General features: G+C 39.7%; 1 protein-coding gene and 1 long non-coding RNA gene across 6 annotated transcripts in view; one reads left to right on the top strand and one right to left on the bottom strand.

The window, feature by feature from the left end:
• The window catches only part of Cdyl (chromodomain Y-like), a 221,109-nt gene that overhangs the window by 61,745 nt on the left and 142,717 nt on the right, over positions 1–16,647 (top strand). The gene's annotated exons all lie outside the window — the stretch shown is intronic.
• LOC120097861 (uncharacterized) lies at positions 8,207–15,253 on the bottom strand. Its single transcript, XR_005495695.2, has 3 exons — positions 15,118–15,253; positions 14,239–14,372; positions 8,207–8,344 (listed from the first exon to the last, which is right to left on the bottom strand). It is a non-coding gene; the product is annotated as an uncharacterized LOC120097861 (long non-coding RNA).

Here is a 16,647-nt window from a genome sequence, read left to right as displayed (position 1 = left end):
GAGAAACCCAAAGAGCCAGAGATCAAATGACCAAGCATGGTTCTGAAAACCATAAAGAACTAAGGTATCAGGGATTAGTGGCCATGGCCCATCTTAGGGTGGCAGCTCTGGTGTATAAATGTCTCTCACACAGATTAAAATCAGAAGGGATTTAAGGGTAACATAGAAGCAAATATGTCTAGAGACTGTCACTGGGCTTTGAGTTATTTCAACTGACAACTCCGGTCTTAGATGACCTTTGAATGTGTGTGAGCACCTGGCTAGCTGGCAGAAGCAGATTTAATCCTGTTTGGAGAGAGAGAGATGTAACTGAGGAGTGCTTGTCTGGGTTGTTATCTGCCCTGAAGAGCACATCTCAAACATTTCTACAATGTTACAAATACAGTACCAAGCACATCATATAAAATAATCTGGTACATAGGAGTAAACGGACACAATCCCAGAATGAAAACCATTTGATTCGGTCCCCAGCTCCGAAAAAAAGAACAAAAAAAAAAAAAAAAAAACCATTTGAATGAAATCAACGGAAATAGCAAACATTGGAAGCAGACTCACAAAAATTCCGGATGCTGGAGTTTGAAACATCGACTTTGAAATAACCAAGCAGAGTATGCTGAAGACAAAACCGAAGAGAAAAAACTTAGAGCAAAGGAGGACAAATCAGACTGGTGAGGTTGCCCATTGGATAGCGAAGCTTTGCCGCTAAGCCTTAGTCCAATGCTTGGGACCTACATGGCAGAAGGAGAAAAAAAGACTCCTACAAGTCATTCTCTGACCTGCACAGACACACACACATGCACAGGTGCAGGGGGTGTAAAGTACCCTTTCCCTCCACCCATCCACAATGTGTGTGTGTGTGTGTGTGTGTGTGTGAGAGAGAGAGAGAGAGAGAGAGAGAGAGAGAGAGAGAGAGAGAACAATGAAAGGAAAGTAGAAGATGAGGAACTAAGATATGTTGAATATAGTGAAAGAAAGTTGCTAGTCTGAAATTCTGAATGCCATAGCCTTACAGTGAAGGTAAAAATAAAAACCTTTTCACATAAACATTATCATCAATCTACACTAAAGGAAATACTAGTTATTCATCAAACAGATGGAAAATAGTTTTAGATAGAGGTTTTCGTGTATTGAAGAATTGCAAGGCAATATAAACCAATATGGAACTTTAGGCATACAGAGAATTGATATACAAAACAACAGGGCTAGCAAGACGGCTCAGTTTGGCACATACTTCAGTTTCTTTTTCTGTTGCTGGGATAAAATATTCTGACAAAAACAACTTATGGGAAAGAGAGGGTTTTTTGGGCTCACAGCTCCAGGTTACAGTCCACCAAGGAAGCAGCTGGGCTCACTACATTCACAGTCAGAAGAAGATAGCAAAGAATGCACACATTCTAGTGCTCAGCTGGATTCGTCCATTCTTACGCAGGCCTAGGGAATGGTGCCATCCACAGTAGACAGGTGCTCCCATGCCAATTAACTTAAAGAGATAATCACTCCCATGGATATGCCCAGGGGTCCATTTCATAGGTGATTCAAATGTCTGTAAAATTGACAACTCTAACCATTAAACCCACCAAGCATAATGACCTGAGTTTGATTCTGGAACTTATACAAAGATATAAGAAGAGGATCAACTCTACAGAGTTGTTCGCTGGTCTTCAAATACATGCCACTGTATATGTGGTTAACACACACACACACACACACACACACACACACACACAAAATCAAAAGTAAATTAATTAGAATTTTTCAAACAAACAGAAATAAGAATGGGGAATAAAATGAGTGGTATCAAGTGGTGTGTCTCAGGAAAAAAGAAAAGTATTAATATATTTAGTAAAAAAAAAAGATTATCACTGTATAGTGACTAGAAACATGACTTTTAATGTAATAAGGGAGAAAAACTTTAAAAAGAAGTCTTAATCAACCTACAGCTAATTAATGAAGGAAACACAGAGAAATACGAAAGGGGTAAAATAGCATACCATGGTGGAATCAGGGCCAGTGAGACGACTTAGTGAGGAAAGATGCTTGCCTTGTAATCCTGAACCAACGTTGTTAAAGGACTTTCACAAGCTGTTCTCTGACACTCACACGCTTGCACAATGAGTAAACAAATGTTTAAAGGAGGGGTGGGGATGGTGTCCTGGCTAGTTTTATGTCAACTTGACACAAGCTAGAGTCATTTGGAAGGAGGGAACCTCAGTTGAGGAAATGCCTCCATAAGATCCAGCTATAAGGCATTTTCTTAACTAGTGATTGATGGGGGAGGGCCCAACCTATGGCTGGTGGTGCGGTCCCTGGACTGAAGGTCCTGAGTGCTATCTTAAAGCAGGCTGTGCAAGCCATGGGGAGCAAGCCAGTAAGCAGCACTCCTCCATGGCTTCTATATCAGCTCCTGCCTCCAGGTTACTGCCCTGTTTGAGTTCCTATCTTGACTTCACTGACAAGCTACAGTGTGGAAATGAACCCTTTCCTCCCCAAGTTTCTTTGGTCATGGTGTTTCATTATAGCAATAGTGACCTTAACTAAGACGGACAGAATCAAAACTGCACAGATCACTAGTGTAACTGAACCAATGAGCGGACAAAGCTTGTCAAGGTGAATTTAAAAACGAAATGAGGGATAAACAGTTCTCTGCACCCAAATCCCGTGGGAGGGAGAGCTGAACCTTCAGAGAGGCAGGCGCGCCTGGGAGGCCAGAAGAGACTGCACTCTGCGCACGTCCAGACGCCAGAGGAAAACACCAAACGCCATCTGGAACCCTGGTGCACGGAGGCTCCCGGAAAGAGCGGCACAGATCTTCCCGGTTGCTGCTGCCTCGGAGAGGACTTAGGCAGTACCCCACGAGCAAACTTGAGCCTTGGAACCACAGGTAGGACCAACTTTTCCCCTGCAAGAAACCTGCCTGGTGAACTCAAGACACAGGCCCACAGGAACAGCTGAAGACCTGTAGAGAGGAAAAACTACACGCCCGAAAGCAGAACACTCTGTCCCCATAACTGGCTGAAAGAAAACAGGAAAACAGGTCTACAGCACTCCTGACACACAGGCTTATAGGACAGTCTAGCCACGGTCAGAAATAGCAGAACAAAGTAACACTAGAGATAATCTGATGGCGAGAGGCAAGCGCAGGAACCCAAGCAACAGAAACCAAGACTACATGGCATCATCGGAGCCCAATTCTCCCACCAAAATAAACATGGAATATCCAAACACACCAGAAAAGCAAGATCTAGTTTCAAAATCGTATTTGATCATGATGCTGGAGGACTTCAAGAAAGACGTGGAGAACTCCCTTAGAGAACAAGTAGAAGCCTACAGAGAGGAATCGCAAAAATGCCTGAAAGAATCCCAGGAAAACATAAATAAACAAGTAGAAACCCATAGAGAGGAGACACAAAAATCCCTGAAAGAATTCCAGGAAAACACAATCAAACAGTTGAAAAAATTAAAAATGGAAATAGAAGCAATCAAGAAAACACATGGAAACAACCCTGGACATAGAAAATCAAAAGAAAAGACAAGGAGCTGTAGATACAAGCTCCACCAACAGAATACAAGAGATGGAAGAGAGAATCTCAGGAGCAGAAGATTCCATAGAAATCATTAACTCAACTGTCAAAGATAATGTAAAGCAGAAAAAAACTACTGGTCCAAAACATACAGGAAATCCAGGACTCAATGAGAAGATCAAACCTAAGGATAATAGGTATAGAAGAGAGTGAAGACTCCCAGCTCAAGGGACCAGTAAATATCTTCAACAAAATCATAGAAGAAAACTTCCCTAACCTATAAAAAGAGATACCCATAGGCATACAAGAAGCCTACAGAACTCCAAATACATTGGACCAGAAAAGAAACACCTCCCGTCACATAATAGTCAAAACACCAAACGCACAAAATAAAGAAAGAATATTAAAAGCAGTAAGGGAAAAAGGTCAAGTAACATATAAAGGCAGACCTATCAGAATCACACCAGACTTTTCTCCAGAAACTATGAAGGCCAGAAGATCCTGGACAGATGTCATACAGACCCTAAGAGAACACAAATGCCAGCCCAGGTTACTGTATCCTGCAAAACTCTCAATTAACATAGATGGAGAAACCAAGATATTCCATGACAAAACCAAATTTACACAATATCTTTCTACAAATCCAGCACTACAAAGGATAATAAAGGGTAAAGCCCAACATAAGGAGGCAAGCTATACCCTAGAAGAAGCAAGAAACTAATCATCTTGGCAACAAAACAAAGAGAAGAAAAGCACACAAACCTAACCTCACATCCAAATATGAATATAACAGGAAGCAATAATCACTATTCCTTAATATCTCTCAACATCAATGGCCTCAACTCCCCAATAAAAAGACATAGATTAACAAACTGGATACGCAATGAGGACCCTGCATTCTGCTGCCTACAGGAAACACACCTCAGAGACAAAGACAGACACTACCTCAGAGTGAAAGGCTGGAAAACAACTTTCCAAGCAAATGGTCAGAAGAAGCAAGCTGGAGTAGCCATTCTAATATCAAATAAAATCAATTTTCAATTAAAAGTCATCAAAAAAGATAAGGAAGGACACTTCATATTCATCAAAGGAAAAATCCACCAAGATGAACTCTCAATCCTCATCTTCGGTTGGTTTATATACAAGTGTGCAATTTCTAGGCTTGAAAGTAAAATGATGCTATCTGGTGCTGGATAGAGGAGCCTTATTTTTTATTATGGCAGCTTGCTATTTTTGTAACATGGTGATTTGGTTGAACACAATAAAGTACAGTAGTAACTGATCTCCCCTTCTTCCTGGATGAGTGAGGAGATGATTAAATGTTGATATCTGCATCCTTGAGCATATTTAGATGAGCTTCTGCTTCTGTTGAAAAGGATGTTGTGTTTGATTGTGGTCCGAAGCTTTGAAGCACTACTTGGCATCTCCTTCCTTGGAGGTCTCACTGTTTAAACATAACAGATTTGATAGCTTGTTGGTAAGGTGAGGTCCAGCTTGTCTCCACTAGGTCATCTTCATGTGAATCCGGTGGTTATACGGTTTTGTTTTAGGGATACTTCTTTTTTTTTAATAACGGTTTTAGCTGACATTCATGGAGAGAATGAATCCTTAGAACTGTGCCACTAGTGAAAGGAAATCCTGTCTAGAGTATGTTTCTTTACAAAGCTGTATCACACCATCCTTTGGGCCCTCTGCTGGAAAAGTAGAATCAAGTCTCAAATAATGCCTTTTAAATTGTATCCTCTAGTATTATATGTAGGACAGTACTGTATCATACCTCTGTGGATGTAAAATAGCTTGTACCTGCTTTATGATACGTAGTAGTGACCGTGCTTTATCAGAGCTGTTTTTAATGATGTTGCTCAGAATGTTTTCTTTCCAGATGATGATTGAGAAGCTAATTTAAAAAAAAATGGTGCCAGGTACCACAAGAGTAATAGAACTGTGCTGTTTTCTCGGGTTTTGTTTTTTTACTTTTTTTTTTTTAATGGAGTGTGCTGGATGTCTCTACAGTTTTGTTCAGATGACTGCAGAACCTGGAAAAGCTGTTGCTGCTGTTGATGCATAACACACTGCTATTATTGGTCTTTTTATATAAATATATATATATACAGATATATAATTTGAATTTTTTGAAACTTTAGCTGTGCTGTCAACTTTGGAAAAAAGTATCCCCGTTTACTGTGTTGAGTTGGCACTGTACAGAAATTAACAGCCATATTGGTCTAGAAATGTTGAACTTAAGTTTTCTCCATTTGTACAGGGGTAACACACTGTATTAAATATGTAAAGTCTTATCTACGTGGGTTTGATTACAAAAACTAATAAAGTATTCTCTAAATTAAAAAAAAAACAAAATGATTAGTAGTGAGGAACATATGAAAGATAACGGGATCCAGAACACTAAAAATGAAAAGATAAAGACTTTCCTAAAGAAATGTAAGTCAAAAGAAATTTAATCGTTGATACTTTCACATTTTAAAATTGTATTCGATTATTTGTAGGGTTTGATTGTTTGTCTGTTTGTTCATTTATTTTGAGATAGGATGACTGCCTTGGATGTTTGAAACTTGCCTTGTGGACCAGGATGGCCTAGAATTTGCAGAGATCCGCCTGCATATATCACCATTCCCAACACTTTCACATTTTTTCTCTTTTTGTTAACCTTTGTATTTTCAAGACATTTTAACTAAGTGTGTGTGTGAGTGAGTGTGTGTGTGTGTGTGTGTGTGTGTGTGTGTGTGTGTGTGTGTGAGAGAGAGAGAGAGAGAGAGAGAGAGAGAGAGAGAGAGAGAGAGATGGCACATGTGTGGTGGTCAGAAAATGGCTTAGAAATTGAATTCCGTTGTCAGGCTGGATGCATGTACTTTTTTACCCTCTAAGCCATCTCACTAGCTCTGGTTGTAGCTATCTTAATTTCAGGATGTAGACTTAAAGTCAAAGCCTTATTGGTGTCTTTAACCTCATAAAAATTCTTTTTTTTTACCAGCTAAATATGACAATTCTAAGTGGGTATACTAAATAATATAGCTTAAATATAAAGCAAAAACTGAACATAAAGTCAAATTTTAATATACTTGTCCCAGTGATGGAAAGACTTGAACAACATATATAGTTGAAGTTGAAATTTCCCATTTCTTTGGAAACTCAGTTGTGTAATGTGATGTTTTTCTGGAAGCTGTCTTGTGAGAGAATGTTTTGCTGAAGCAGACGCATGAGAGGGCATAAGATGTTTTGCTGGAGTGGGCCTCAAGAGGATGCATGGTGTTTGGAAAGAGTATAGCTAGAATCCAACAAACAGTGAAAAGACACTCTCGCCTTGCAACGCTGTGTAACACTTTGCTGGTCTTCACTGGTTTTCGCTGGCCTTTGCTGGCCGGGCAGTGTTTTGCTGGTCTCCCTTTTTCACCCATCTTCGCTACTCTTCACTTCGTAAAGAAAAATATGCCAAAGGACTTCTCGTGGTATTCTGGTTTATTCTTGCTGCTTCCTCTGACTCGTGACTTCAGCTGAGTCTTGCAGTCTGCCGAATGTAGCTACAGTTACTGATTCATGTTTGGTGTTTGCTGTTGGACTGGACTGCTGGTATCTTGACACTGAAGAGTGGAATCACCCTCCCAAACTACTACTAAACAGGTTCACAACACTTTTTTCCTATTAACCTTCTTCCTCCTCTACCTTTGGTCAGTGGACTAGAAGGGAGGTTGAAGCACTTAAGAACTCCAAATAAAGTACGTTTAGAGGAAAATCTAAGCCTACAAATAGTAAAGTTGTATATGTACATATCTACCTAGGCAGATATAAACCATCATATACAGCTGCACAATAAGTAGTTTGTTTGCTTGTTTGTTTTTTAAATATCACAGGATATTTATAAAATTTGTAGACATTTGTGTCAAAATTTAAATTTCAAAAAGATTGAAATTTCAGGAACTGCAGTTCAGGGCATTTGCTGCTCGTGCAGAAGACCTGGCTTGGGTTCTCAGTACCCACAGGGCAGCTCAAAACCGTCTACCTTTCCAGTCCTCTTTTGACTAACTTGGGCATCAAGAATACATGTAATGCACACACAGACATGCAGATATGACACTAAGACACATTTATAAAAACCTAATGAGTTAGAATGGGACTTTATTACAGATTCTACAACACTAGATTTTGGTGGGAATTCTTGTCGTTGAACTTGAACTTTTAGATGAAATGGGTTTGACACACAAATACACAGGTAAAGAATTTGAATCTTATGGATTGGAGAGCATTAGTTAGGAGTACTGGCTGCTCCTATAGAAGACCCAGGTCAATTCCTAGAACCCACATGGTAGCTCACAACTGTCTATAATACCAGTTCCAGGGGATCTGATAACCTATTCTGATCTCTGCAGGCACTTCATGCATATGGTGCACAGACATACTCCCGGGCAAAACACCTATGCCTATAATATGAAATCATATGTATAACAAAATATTATATAAATGAATAAAACTAGTTCATTTATAAATAGAATTTATTGTGAAAGCAAAAATGTTATTAAAATAAATTTATGTTATTTATAAATAAATCCTTATGCAAAAATCAATCACATCTTTTAAAAAAGAGAGTTTGAAACTTCACTTTGGAAATTTGCCAGAAAAAAACGCTCTAACATCAAAGAAATTTAAAAATCAAATGCTGATGACCACTGAAGAAAGGAGCGTTTATACACAGGCTAAAAAATTGAAAAAGAAGCATGCACTGCCTTCTCTGAAGGCTGTACAGTCAGTGACCAGCAGCTAAATGGTAAGACTCCAGCCTCTTGGGCCCTGTGCAACAGTGGTATTAGAACCTGAGGAGATAAGAAAGAAACATTTTAGGCCAACCTTTCTTAGGAACATAAATTAAAATCATAGACACATCATTAACACAAAAAATCAAGTAATTACTAAAGTAGATAATGTACCAAACCTTGTTTACCAAATCCCGGAAACCTAAAATTGGTTTAAATTTGAAAAAAAATAATGCCCCATACCAAAAGTTAACACTTTGCTTTCTAGATTAATGTATTTGAAATATGAAAATAAAATGTCACGACCTTTTTAGTAGATACTAAAATCTGATATATACTCAGGATCTAGAATTTTTGTATTTTTTTTTGTTTGTTTTTGAGACAGGGTCTCACTATATATCCTTGGTTGACCTTGAACCTTGGTTGACCTTGAAATCACCACAGGCTAGTGTTGAACTTGGAAATCTGCTGGCTTCAGTCTTCTTAGTGCTGGGACTCAAGTTATGCCTTGCAAAACTTCAATAATGTTCAGAGAGCAATTGTGTTACACTGACTGACATTGAATCTCCTTAGCTGCTAATTCCTAATGGTAAACGCTTCTCCCTTTGCAATACAAAATGAAACCAGATGCCCGGCATTGCTACTTTTATTTAGTATTACAAGAGATGGCCTCCGTGTGATGCTTGGTTACCCTAAGCATTAGCTAATGAGAGGCACCAAAACTTTATGTTGAAGTAATTTAAATAGACAAATACACACACACACTAAAAAATAAAACAAGCATAGCACAGCACATCAAATTTACTGGAATAATCGAAATAAACTACTCTGTACCAATTGCTACTCTTTATAGAGCCAAGGTTTTTGTTTTGTTTTTTTTTCCTCCTTTTTTATTTACTTAGTTTTTTTTAAAGTGCCATACAGAATAATAGGTTTTGTTATATCATCTACACACATACATATTGACCCTGTTACTCCTCTTATTGTCTACTTCCCTACCAGTCCCATCCTCCCTCAAACAGTCACCCTTTTTCTTTCATGCCATATATAATCTAGAGTCCATATATGAGAGAACTCATGAGGTACTCGAGGTACTCGTCTGCTTAGTCTGGCTTATTTCATTTAACACGATGCTCTTCGGTTCATCTATTTTCCTGAGAGCGACATAACTTCCTTTACCTTTTGAAAAGGATTACTTTATTTTTAATTAGATACATATGTATGTATGCATAGGGACATACACAGATGAGTGCAGGTACAGAAGTGCGTGTCAGATCCCCTGGAGCTGGGGAAGCAGCAGCTGGGAGCTGCCTGAGTGTTAAGATTCAACGTGGGATCTCTGAACTCCTCAGCCCAGGATGGTCTTGAACTCATGTTGAACCACCTGCCTTAACCTCCTATGTGCTGATATTACAGGTATGTGCTGCCATGCCCAGCCAATTTTGTTCTTTATGAATGAATAAAATTCCATGTTGTATATATACCACAGTTTTAAAATACCTTATAATTTACTAATTAACTTACTTTACCTCCCCAAAACAGCTTCTCCTTCCTCCTCTCCTTCCAGTCCCTCCCTCTCACTCTCCTTCCTCCCACCTTCTACCTGTCCTTTTCTCCTCAGAAAAGGGGGTGAGGCTCCCAGGGATTTCAGTAGGACTAGGTGTATTTTCCTTTTGACAGCCCCTGCTCCTGCTGTTAGTCCTACATGAAGACCAAGCTGTACAACTGTTACATATGTGCAGAGAGCCTAGGTCTACCCAACTCATGCTTTCTGTTTCCTATGGGCTCTGGTTAGTTGATTCTGTAGGTTTTCTTGTGGTATCCTTGACCTCTCTGGCTCCTTCCTCCCCCTATTCCACAGGATTCCCCATGTTCCACCTCATGTTTTTTACATCAGTTTTCATCAGTTGCTGAGTGAAGCCTCTCAGAAGACAGTTATGCTAGGCAACTGTTTGCAAGTATAACAGAAAATTATTAATTGTGTCAGAGGTGAACTCTTTCATGGCATGGGTCTCAAACTGGGTCAGTCATTGGTTAACCTTTCTCCAAATTTCTGCTCTACCTCTTATAGGGTAGACAAATTGTGGGTTAAAGATTTTGTGGCTGGGTTGGCGTACTACTCCCTCCATTGGAAGGGTTTTCTGCATACTGGAGATGGCCATTTCAAGTCCCATATGCCCCATTGCTAGGAGTCTTTCCTAAGATCATGCTCATAGATTCCTGGGAGTTTCCAGCCAGTCCCAGAGATAACCCCCACCAAATTTTTCTGCCCCCCCACTAGATCCCTCTTGCTCCATTCCCCCCTCCTCATTCCCACAGTTTCTCCCACCATCTACCACGATGTCTATTCTATTTTCCGTATACAATGAGATTCAAATGTCTCTCCTTGAGTCTTTGCTGTTACTTAGCATCTTTGGAACTACGGATTGTGGGATGGTTAACATGAACTTTGTGACTAATACTTACATAGCCATGTAAGTGAGTCCATATCATGTTTGTCTTTCTGGGTCTGGTTTTATCACACAGGATATAGTTCCATCAATGTGTCTGCAAATTTCATGCCATCATTGGTTTTAGTAACTGATTAATATTTCATTGTGTAAATATAGCATCTTCTTTATCCATTCTTCTGTTGAGGGACATCTAGGTTGTTTCCAGTTTGTGGCTATTACAAATAAAACTGCTATGAACTTAGTTGAGCAAGTGTCCCGGTAGTACAATGGAGCATATGCTGGCTATAGCTAGAGTCTTGAGGTAAAACTATTGCCAATTTTCTAAGAAACTGTCGCATTGCTTTCCAAAGTGGTTGTAAAAATTTGCCCTCCCACCACAATGGAGTTTTCTCCTCGCTCAACATCCTCACCAGCATGTGCTGTCCATTGGATTTTTGACCTTAGCCATTCTAACAGGTGCAAGATAGAATCTCAGGGTAGTTTTGATTTGTATTTCCCTGCTGTCTAAGGATGTTGAAATTTTCATTAGGTGCTCCTCAGCTACTAGATATTCCATTGTTGAGAATTCTCTATTTTGATTGGTATCCCATTTTAAAAATGGGGTTATTTGGTTTGTTGATGTCTAGTTTCTGTCTTAGTTAGGGTTTTACTGCTGTGAACAGACACCATGACCAATGCAAGTCTTATAAAGGACAACATTTAATTGGGGCTGGCTTACAGGTTCAGAGGTTCAATCCATTATCATCAAGGTGAGAGAATGGCAATGTTCAGGCAGGCATGGTGCAGGCAGAGCTGAGAGTTCAACATCTTCATCTGAAGGCTGCTAGTAGAAGAGTGACTTCCAGGCAGCTAGGGTGAGGGTCTTAAACCCACACCCACAGTAACACACATATTCTAACAAGACCATACCCCTAATAGTGCCACTCTCTGGGCTGAGCATATACAAACCATCACATTTGGGTTCTTTATATATTTTGGATATCAGCCCTCTGTCAGTCAGAACTTTTCCCATTCTGTAGGCTGCCATTTTGTCCTTTTGATGGTTTCCTTTGCCTTACAGAAGCTTTTCAATTTTATGAGGTCCCATTTATTAATTGTTGATTTTAGTGCCTGAGCACTAATTGGTGTTCTGTCCAGGACTTTTCTTTCTGTCTCCTGTGCCAATGCATTCAAGTCCATTCACCACTTTCTCGTCTATCAGATTCATTGTATCTGATTTTATGTTGAAGAGTTTGATCCACTTGGACCTGAGTGATAGATGTGGATCTATTTGCATTCTTCTACTTGAAGACATTCTACATGAAGATCAGCACCATTTATTGAAAGATGCTTTCTTTTTTCCACTGTATAGTTTTGGCTTCTTTGTGCTTGAGTGAAATGTTCTATAGATATCTCTTAGGTCCATTTGATTCATAGTATCAGTTAGTTTCATTATTTCTCTGTTTACTTTTTGTCTTGATGACTTTTCCATCAAGTCCAATGGAGGGAGTAGTACACCAACCCAACCACAAAATCTTTAACCCACAATTTGTCTACCCTATAAGAGGTGGAGCAGAAATTGAGGGATGTTGAAGTCTCCCATTATTAAAGTGTGGGGTTCCATGTGTGTTTTAAGCTTTAGTAATGTTGCTTTTATGAATGTGGGTGCTCTTGCATTGCGACATAGATGTTCAGAATTGAGAAATCATCTTGGTGAATTTTTCCTTTGATGAATATGAAGTGTCCTTCCCCAACTCTTTGATTACTTTTACTTGAAAGACTGTTTTATTAGATATTAGAATGCCTACTCCAGCTTGCTTCTTGTGTTAATTTGCCTGTAAAAATTTTTTTCCAGCCCTTTACACTGAGGCCATTCTATCTTTGATGCTGATGTGTGTTTCTTGCATGCAGCAGAATGATGGATCTTATTTTCATATCCATTCTGTTAGCCTGTGTCTTTTTATTGGGAGAGTTGAGTCCACTGATGTTGAGAGATATTAAAGACCAATTATTGTTATTTTCTGTAGTTTTGATGATGGTGGTGGTGGTGGTGGTGGTGGTGGTGTATGTGTGTGTGTGTGTGTGTGTGTGTGTGTGTGTGTGTGTGTGTGTGTGTGTGTGTGTTTTGTTTTTGTTGGTGTAGAATTATTTGTTTCCTATGTTTTCTTGAGTATAGTTAATGTCCTTTGTGTTAGAATCTAGTATCTTCCGTTGGGCTGGATTTGTGAATAGTGATTAAATTTGGTTTTCTCATGGAAAATATTGTTTTTTTTCTCTACAGTGATTGAAAGTTTTGCTGGATATAGTCTTAGAGACTGTAAGACATCTGCCCAGTCCCTTCTGGCTTTTAAAGTCTCTATTGAGACTCCAAAAGTCCGATGTAGTTCTGATATGTCTGCCTTTATACATTACTTGGCCTTTTCTGCTGGCAGCTTTTAATATTCTTTTTTTTCTATATAGTTAGTATTTTGATTATTATATGGCAGGAGGATTTTCTTTTCTGGTCCAATCTGTTTGGTGTTTTGGAAGCTTCTTGTATGTTTATAGGCATCTCTTTCTTTAGGTCAGGGAAATTTTCTTCTATGATTTTGGTGAAAATATTTTCTGGATCTTGACTTGGGAATCTTTTTTTATTCCTATTTTCTTAGATTTGATCTTTTATTAGTGTTCCAGATTTCCTGTGTGTTTTGTGTCAGGAACATTTTAGATTTAACTTTTTCTTTGACTGGTGTATCAATTTCTTCTATTGTATCTTCAACATGTGAGATTCTCTCTTCCATCTCTTGTGTCCATTGGTGATGCTTGTGTTTGTAGTTCCTGTTCTCTTTCCTAGGTTTTCCATCTCCACGACTTCCTCAGTTTGTGTTTTCTCTATTATTTCTATTTCCATTTTCAGATCTTAAATAGTTTTATTCATTTCCTTCACCTGTTTGTACTTTCCTGTATTTCTTTAAGCAATTTATTAATTTCCTCTTTAAAGGCCTCTGTTATCTTCATAATGTTGGATTTAAGGTCATTATCTTGTGCTTCAGCTGTGTAAGAATATCCTAGACTTGCTGTAGTAAAGTGGCTGGGCTCCAATGGTACCTTGTTGCCCTAAAGGTTTTTGTTTGGTTTGGTTTGGTTGGTTGGTTGGTTGGTTGGTTGGTTTGGTTTACTCTAGGTTTAGATGCTGATTTCTCAGTTTATCTTTGTTGAACGGTAGTTTTTGGATTTTTTTTTTCTTTGTTTCTGTTTCTTCTCTGTCTTTAGGCCTGAGTGGCCTGGGTTTCTGGTGACCATCAGTAGGGTGCTCCCCTGGGGTTTTTGTTTACCACCTGGCCTCTAGGATTTGGTTGCTTACCTTGCCTCTGGGATTCCCTAGTCCCTTATGCCAGAGAGCCTCCAGGAAAGCAGATAGAGTTGTGGGTTGGGAAATGGAGTCTAAGGAGTGGGATACAGTTTGTCTATGTTGGGTATGCTTTCAGAGAAGTTGGTGGGCAGGGGCTTTGTGGGGACGGTGCTACCTGGTGCCACTCTTACCTTCTAGCCTCCAAGGAAGCAGGCAGAGTTGTGGGGCAGAAAATGAAGCGCAGGGTGTGGGGTGGAGTTTGCCGCTGTTGGGTGTGCTTTCAGGGGAGTTGGCCAGCGTGGGGCTTGAGCTTACCTACAGGTTCCTGGGAAAGCAGACAGAGTTGTTACATCACAATTTTTTTTTTAAATATTAAGTTATTGATGGGTCTATAGGCTGATTCTGTATCTTAGAGTCAAGCTTTTATTTATTTAGTTGTTTTTTGTTTGATACAGGAACTCACAGGTTGGCCTAGAACTCTCTACATGGGTCTAGTTGACCTTTCACTCATAGATAACTGTCTACTTAGCTCACTCCACTCTGAGTCCTTGGATTAAAGATATGAACCCCTACACCCGGTCCTGAGCATCAAACTCAATAAGCAGCGAAGATGACTGAACTGCAGCTCTGTTTCTCCTCCCATTTGCTGGCGTTGCAAGCGTGAGTCACTGTGCCCTGTAAAAGACTATGTCTTTTAAGAATGCAGATCAGGAGGCTGGAAAAATGGCTTTACAGCTAAAAGCACTTGATGCTCTTTAAGAAAGCTGAGTTCCCACATTGGACAGCTCGCAACTGCCTATAACTCCAGCTCTAGAAAATCTAGCACCATCTTCTAGTCTTTCTGGGAACTCATAGATGAATGGCATACACTCACAGATAAATAGAGAAATTCACACAAATAAATCTTTTAAAAAGTAATACTTAGCAGACTATTGTCTAAGAGATCAGGACACTTATGACCTCTAACCTCATTTGCCTCTTCACTCAATCTTAAGCCCCTCTCCCTGGGCTCTGCATCCCAGCTTCTTTCAGACTCTCAGAGGTGTCTTGTTTCACATCTAAGTCTTTACCTCAGGTCTTCTCCAAACCTTGAAGCGTCTCCACTGCCCCCTGGATTCAGGTTATTCGTTTCGTTCACCAATTTAGGTACAACCAACCAAAACCCCGCCAGCAGTTAAGCACACTCAGCACCCAGATGTTTCTTCCTGGTGTGTTGCTCTAGTGAAAGGAGTCAGAGTTCCTTGTGGAAATGGCTGACTCCAGGAATATATGAAAGATGATCTTAGAACATCTTAGAAGTGCTAGCAAGAATGGAAATGCTCAAAACACATACCACACACCCTGCGGCTGGTGAGAGTGAGTCAAAGGAGCCACTAGAAACCTCCTGCTCTCCAGAGATAAAGCAGTATGGGTGATAATTCAAATTCTATAACCAACATCCAGGAGGCTGGGCTAATGGAAATTAATGATTAATGCATTAGGTAGAGGTGAGGTAAAGTCTTATTCACACGAATTCCAAATACTTTTCTAAATGTCCCCCTCCCCTAGGAGGGCTCATTATATTGATTCCCTTCCAAAGGGTAGGTAGAACATGGAACAGAGAAAGGAGGGCAAGATGTGGGTAAGCAACTGAGCAGCACTATAGTCAAATGGCGATCATCATTAGCAAGTAACGTTGGGTAGATGTACCCTGAACAGGATGAGGTATGGTAAGAATTGCACCTTACCCACAGCCACTCTCCCTAAACCTTAGTCTAATGAGGAGTCCGCCATCCACCACATTCCACCACAGGGCATTCTGTAAATGGCCTTGAAGCAAAATGAGCAATACCTTTCAAAACTGTCAAGGTCATTAAATAGAAGAGAAACCCAAGAAATTGTCATGGCCCAGATCAGTCAAAGAAGGCAGGAGGTGCCCCACCTGGCATACCGGCATACGAAGGGAAATTAGGTAAAAGTTAAGGGTCTCTGAATGAAGTACAGACTTCAGTTAATGTGATGGACCAGGAGGGTTGGCCCAAGCATACTGTGTACACCTAGTAGGTAGGCATCCTTGAGCTGAATCCATATCACCATGAACACAAAAAAGTATCAGTCTTGCTTCATTAGTTTTGACAAATACAACAGAGTAGCAGAAGACACTGATTCCAGGGAGCTTGTGTACAGAGGATGTGGGGACTCTGTTAAATTCACAATTTTAAAAAATGATTAAAATAAGAAAAGGTTTATGAGCCAGGGATTGTGGCTCACGCCTTTAATCCCAGCACTTGTGAAGCAGAGACATGGGGATCTCTGGGAATTTGAGGCCAACCTGGTCAACATAGTGAGTTCCATAACAGCCAGGGCTCTGTAGAAAGACACTGTCTCAAAAAACAAACAAACAAACAAACAAAATAAAAGGGGAAAAACTGAAATGTTTATAAAAAAACATAGATACACCCTAAGGACAGAACACATATGGGATGCTTCCTCTTTTGCATGAGTTATTTAAACATCTTCAAAGTACTGACCTGATTAGAGAATATTATTCCTCTTAAGCTAAGGAGTTGGTCATAGACATTGGGATGTCTTTATGACCTTTTGCAAGTCCAGTAGTAAAT

This window comes from Rattus norvegicus, chromosome 17, assembly GCF_036323735.1.
Source record: "Rattus norvegicus strain BN/NHsdMcwi chromosome 17, GRCr8, whole genome shotgun sequence".
Lineage (NCBI taxonomy): Eukaryota > Metazoa > Chordata > Mammalia > Rodentia > Muridae > Rattus > Rattus norvegicus.
Note: the sequence above shows the minus strand (reverse complement) of the source record. Positions and strands in the feature narration are given on the sequence as shown.